Raw genomic sequence first — 6,226 nt, 5'->3', positions numbered from 1 at the left:
CAGATCACGCTTTTAACATTGTTAAATTGTTAAATTAATATTTATTATTTTTTTATGCAGTTTTAAGTTTTAGTTTAAAGTTTTTTGTGAATATAAATTTTATTATTCCATCTAGCATTTTTATAATAACTGCGTAAATATTATATGATGCTAGTAAGATAAGATATGCATAAAAAAAATTTCATCTAAAATTATGTATTAAATAAAACAGTAAACATAGATAATAACTAGATATAAGAAGCTAATGAGAGCAACATTTATTTACATTAAGGCAAATATAGATGATTCACAGAAAAAAAGAATATTGCTGCCTCTATAAAATGATTTTTTAAAAATCTAGCCATAAACATTTATTATTATAACCTTTGAATCTCCTTACGTATGTCTATATGAATAGCATAAGTTCCAGCATTGAGATACGAGTGAGTTAAAAAAAAATTTAAACGGATTGTAATCACATCAGGGCAATAAAAGTATAAAATAATAAAAGTTATTTTGTAATTAGTAACCAACAAAATCAAAAAAAAATAAATTATTAGCTTAACTGAATTTTGATGGGTTTTACTGCGGTATTGTTCTAATTATATTTTAATACGTTCTTGCATTTAAATATATAAATTTTTCGTTCTAATATAACTTTATTTATTAGTTTTCGCGATCATAATGTGATTTTTTGGGTAGTTTTTTATTGTTAATCTTAGTTTCTAATCGATTAAAAAAATTGCAATACTGAATTATCTTTTCTTGCCCTATGTTTATATCCTGACATTTTTTTTAAATTTAGTTCAATTAATAATGTTTAAAAATTTTTGTTTTGCTTTATTGTAAAATATATTTGTTTGATGTCTTTTATATTTATTTTTAAATTATATTATTATGCGCCACTTCTATACATCTAGTATAGTATTTACATATCATGACAAAAGAATATAGAAGATTTTTGGTTTAGAGTATACAAAAAGCATATTTATAATCCAATGCATATAATACCCTTGATTAATATATTTTCCATGGCAAGCGCACAACTAAATTTTGCAAGTTAGTGTTTTATTATCAGAGTATATAAAATGTGCTTTATCAAAAACATCGAGTATAGCTTTATATTTTATTTCTTACTACAAATTGCAAAAAATACTCTACTTATTATATTATATATCAACATAAGTTCTAGAAATTTCATTTGTAAGTGTTAAAGTATAAAAATTTATAAATGATGTAATTTTTTGTATATCGGGTTCCTGTTTTTTATGTGGGGCAATTTATGAACAAGTCGATATAAATAACAGTTACACTACTTGCGATTAAATTTAAATGCAAAAAAATGAAATATAAGCTATGGAACATAGACATATAGAGTCTATTAAATTTATTGAATTAGATTGCAAGTATCAACACAAAAAATTTTTTAATTATATATAGCATCAGAAATATCTACGGCAAGTTTTTATTATCCCTAAATCGTAAAACGAATTATACTATATCAGCGAAAAGTCTATACAATACGAAGCAAATAAGTAAGAATCTACTGAGAATATTAAAAAAAACTTCATATCCTACCGTTTGTCATAAAAAAAGTCTAATCTTATATATAATAATATATTTATCTGTGAGAACGAAATTAAAAAAACATAATCATTAGATGAAAGATATGAAAACAAACAATTCCAGAAAAAATTTCCGGCGAAAACTTGATAATTGATATTATATGTCATTCTAAATAATGAAACTTTAGATCACCCAGAAAAACAAGTAATAGCAAGATAATAATTCTTTTGCTCAAATTAAGGCAAAAAACACATATATAAAAAGTTATCTATTTCACTTATATACTGCCGATACTTCTTGTAACTATCAAAAAGATACATAATAAATATAAAAAATGATTTTCAGAATAAACGAAATTTCAACTGTAATTTTACGCTCTATATACACCTATAAAATATATTTTAGTGCCTCAATACTTGTACATACATTGATCAAGACAATTTGCATACTAAACTGTAAAGAAAAATTTTATAATCTTACAAGAATCCGACTTTCTTGTACGTTTCATCATACGGAATATCCACAATATTATTTTTGTTATAGCAAAATTAAGTCTACATTTTAAAGGATTTTTCAATTAAATTAATAAATCTTTACTGTCACATATGTATTATTAGAATCGATAATAGTTTAAAACCAAAAGATACTTAGAAGTAGTAAAATAATATTTTTTTAAGGGTTATTGATTGTGTATCATATGACAAAATCTATTTATCTAGAAAAATAAAGCAATCTTTATATTAATTTATTCTAAAATATGCTATATTTTTTATAATAAATTTGATTTGATAAAAATAAAAATTCAACAACACAATTTTGTCTTCTAGATTATCATGTAAATATTTTATATGTTTTTATGCAAAGAATATAATTCTAATACAAATAAACTATAACATATTTTTTTGTAAAAATTTCATGGTATTTCGTAGCAAATGGCTTTGATAGCGAAAAGATAATCCAAATAATATTTTTTACAGATATTATGTGCTACATAATTTTACACGTTTTTTTAAGATGCAATATAACACATTAAACATATATAAATTCACAATAAAAAAGCATCTTGAAATATATCGTATAATACTAAAACAATTCGACGTAATAGTGAGTGATCAAAAAGTAAGCAGATAACAGTGCAGCGATACTATTTTAATATTATAATAACAAAACATAAACGAAATATAAACGCTGCGAAGATTGGAAAATATAACCCACATAAACAAGTTAACCAAAAGAATGTCCAAAACCAAATCGTGCTACAACAAAAACGACCAACAAAACAAGTTAATATACTAATGTTATTTTATACACAAAAAATTACTGAATTTCATTGAACTTAGGAAAAACTCCATACGACACGGTTCATTTTAGAGCAATGTGCCGTTTTTCAATAAATTATTCTTACATTGGTATAGCAAGAAAATGTACAGACCAACAATCTCTCCTAACTTACATTACTACTTGGATTGAAAAAAGATTTAGTGTGATTTGATAAGCTGGTTTTTATATATATAAAAAGATATATGATTGCAAAGCTATAATTTACAAGACATCATGAAGATCAAAGCATTAATGCCAAATTTGTTATATGGCGTAACTCAGATATCACACAGACAATTTTTTGTTGAGAAAGCAAAAAGCTAAAGTAAAGAAGATATATGAAAGACAGCTCTGATATTTTTGAACACTTTTGACAAGATTAATGCAAAAAAAAAAATAATGTCGGAACACGTGCAGCGAGTACTAAAGACGAAAATTTTCGGAATAAGAATGTCATGAAACAAAATATGATGATAGATACAGCGTATATCGGGTTTAGAAGAAATTTACAATTAATTGAAATATTAACATTGAATATAATAATAGAATACACGAGAAAGCACAGAAAAATCAGAAGTTTTGATGGGTGAGAAGAATAAAATGGTAAATCGCACTATGAAATATAAATATTTACAGAATACAAATTATAATAATATCAATACAAGTAATAGGTATAATTACAATCTATATATTCATGTAATCAGTAAAAATCGAATAGTATTTATAAACAGAAAGATATCGAAGTAGGGCAGAAAAAATAAATTTTAAGAAGTTAAAATGCACCCAAATAACCAGATAGCAATTTGGGCTTATTTTATAACAAATAATATAGATATGTTTTTTGAATTCTGGCTATAATATACACGACCTATAAAATAAAATAATGAAACTTTTACCACAGAAGCAAGAACGCCGTAAATATGCATTTTAAAGTTCAAAAATCATACCAATAGCAGAAATGTTTTTGACAATTAAAAAAAATTATAAAAGGTGATGATTTAAAGTAAACATCAGTGTAGATAAGCAAATTATAAAGAGAAAATTTCTATTAATGGAGGAACTGAAGATCAAGTACATAAAAAGGCATTATATTTATTGAAAATCTCACCACAGACAATACTTATTCAAAAGACAAGATTAAGACACTAGAACGCACGATAAAGTCTGTCAAATTACTTGACTAACACATGTTCATCGCGGAAAAAAACACCCATAAATATATCTTTATTGCAACAAATAAATGTAGGTAACACTGATATTCAGTTACTATTTATGTAAAAGCCAATAGTAAAGTTATTTATACGTGAACTGTATGTAAATATAAAAAATAACAAAAAAACATATATTCACTGCCAGAATCGAAATGCTGCTGATGAACTATTTTTTTCCTGAAAGAATAGCATAAACAGAATTATATAAATTGCTTTAGATTGGCAAAATAAGTGAAAATAGCCATTAGCTATAATAGGAATATTCTTAAATACAAGAAAATATCTTTGAGGTTATGCAAAACACCCTGGTGACAAATATAAGTAATTTATAATGTTTTACAGATAATGTAGCACCGAGGTTGCTTTTTCAAACGATTTCATTGTATTACTTATAAGCACAAAGAATCACAAGAACCATGTAAGAGTCATAAAAGCAAATATAAGATATGTAAATTTTCCAAAATAACAGATAAAGATATAAAAATAGATTTATTTGATTTTTAGGAACTGAAAAATTTACATGGGGTACAGTTTGTATTTAAACACAGTACTAATAATATTTAAAGGCACATTAAACACATCGAAAGCTCCTTTACTTTGTAATTTACTATAATTATACATAAAGATTAATAAAGATTACGCCAATATTTAACCTTGTGACATATTTACTTTAAGGCTGTAATATATACATCAAAATGTATAATTTACAGACTAAAAGAGACAGAGAAGTCATATGTAAACTAAAGAAAGATAAATTTATTTAAAAACCTATGACTCCTATATTAAAAGAATACAATTGTCATAAAAAAAACTTCCGATAAAACATTGAGAGCAGCTCTTTTACAATTAAATACAAACGGAATTTATAATTATTTTATGCTACAGCAAGGAATTTATCAAAGTTCTACGAATATATTCTACAAAAGATAAGGGATATTGGCAGCATAGAGAATATAATACATATACTAAATATTAATGAGAAGACACGTTCTACAAAAAAACATAAATTCAATACAAGAATATGTTTTAAAAGCCTAAATTAAAAACAGACACCCACTAATGAAAAACTTGGATTTTTTGATAATACACAATGGATAAAATATATAAAAAAGCGTTTTATATGCGAGTTTATAAAGCAATCACGATTGAAAAAAATCTAAACAGCATCAGATAAGTCGAATATAAATTCAGCTGAAAGAAATAATACAGAGGCAATATCATAAATAATAGATGACATATGTTACAATGACACAATTTTTTTACTATAAAGAAACACAACTCGAGTATTAAACACATAAATTTCAAAATATTTTAGGAAATTCTTATAGGGCAAGAGATTAGAAGTCGAACAATAAACACGATGATCAAACCTAAAATTATAACAAAATGTACTATATTGGTCTAAATGATAGAATTTATTGACTATAAAACATTTATTATTATTTTGAGTCATAGATAATCCTACTAAATAAATGTAAACAAGAACAATAAAATATAAAAGCAATGAAATAATAACATAAATAATGTGAAAATGACTAATTTTAAATACGAGATACCAGTAGATCTTGTATATAAAAGAAAAAATGTAGTTACTTGATACTGATAGAATTAGAAAATATATATCACATTTCATTAGAATTTACATCACAACTAAAAGAAGTATCAGTAGGTACGTTAGAAAGTGCAAAACAAACCTATAAACGAATAACTAAAAAAAAGAACACTATCGTGAACAAAGTACTGACGTATTAGAAAAATGTAACAAAACATACATAATCATTTAATTGCTACAATAATGCATCACCATTAATTTTAAACGACAAAAAAAATTTAATATAATAAACCAAAAATAGACGAAGTAAACTTTTTATTTGGTCAAAATGACAAAAAAAGATATACTTCATAAGATCTTATTTATATCAAAATAAGAAGCTGTTCGATTTCGCCTCACTATTTAGCAAACAAATGTTTTCAAATTGGTATAAAGCACAAAAGTAATCGGCATAAACCCACCCAATGCTATAAAAGTAGAAAATAAAAGAATATTTAGGGGATAAAGGCGAACGTAAAAAAAAGAAAGCTAGAACGAATAATCTTTCGTGGGAGTGTCGCATAAATATATCTTATAAATACGTGGTAGTGTTCTACTG

The sequence above is a fragment of the Rhyacophila brunnea genome, unplaced genomic scaffold (genome assembly GCF_057557595.1).
Source record: "Rhyacophila brunnea isolate RB1 unplaced genomic scaffold, BYU_Rbru_1.0 scaffold_70, whole genome shotgun sequence".
NCBI classification, from domain to species: domain Eukaryota; kingdom Metazoa; phylum Arthropoda; class Insecta; order Trichoptera; family Rhyacophilidae; genus Rhyacophila; species Rhyacophila brunnea.
The sequence above is the reverse complement of the archived record's forward strand: the minus strand, read 5'-3'. Positions refer to the sequence as shown.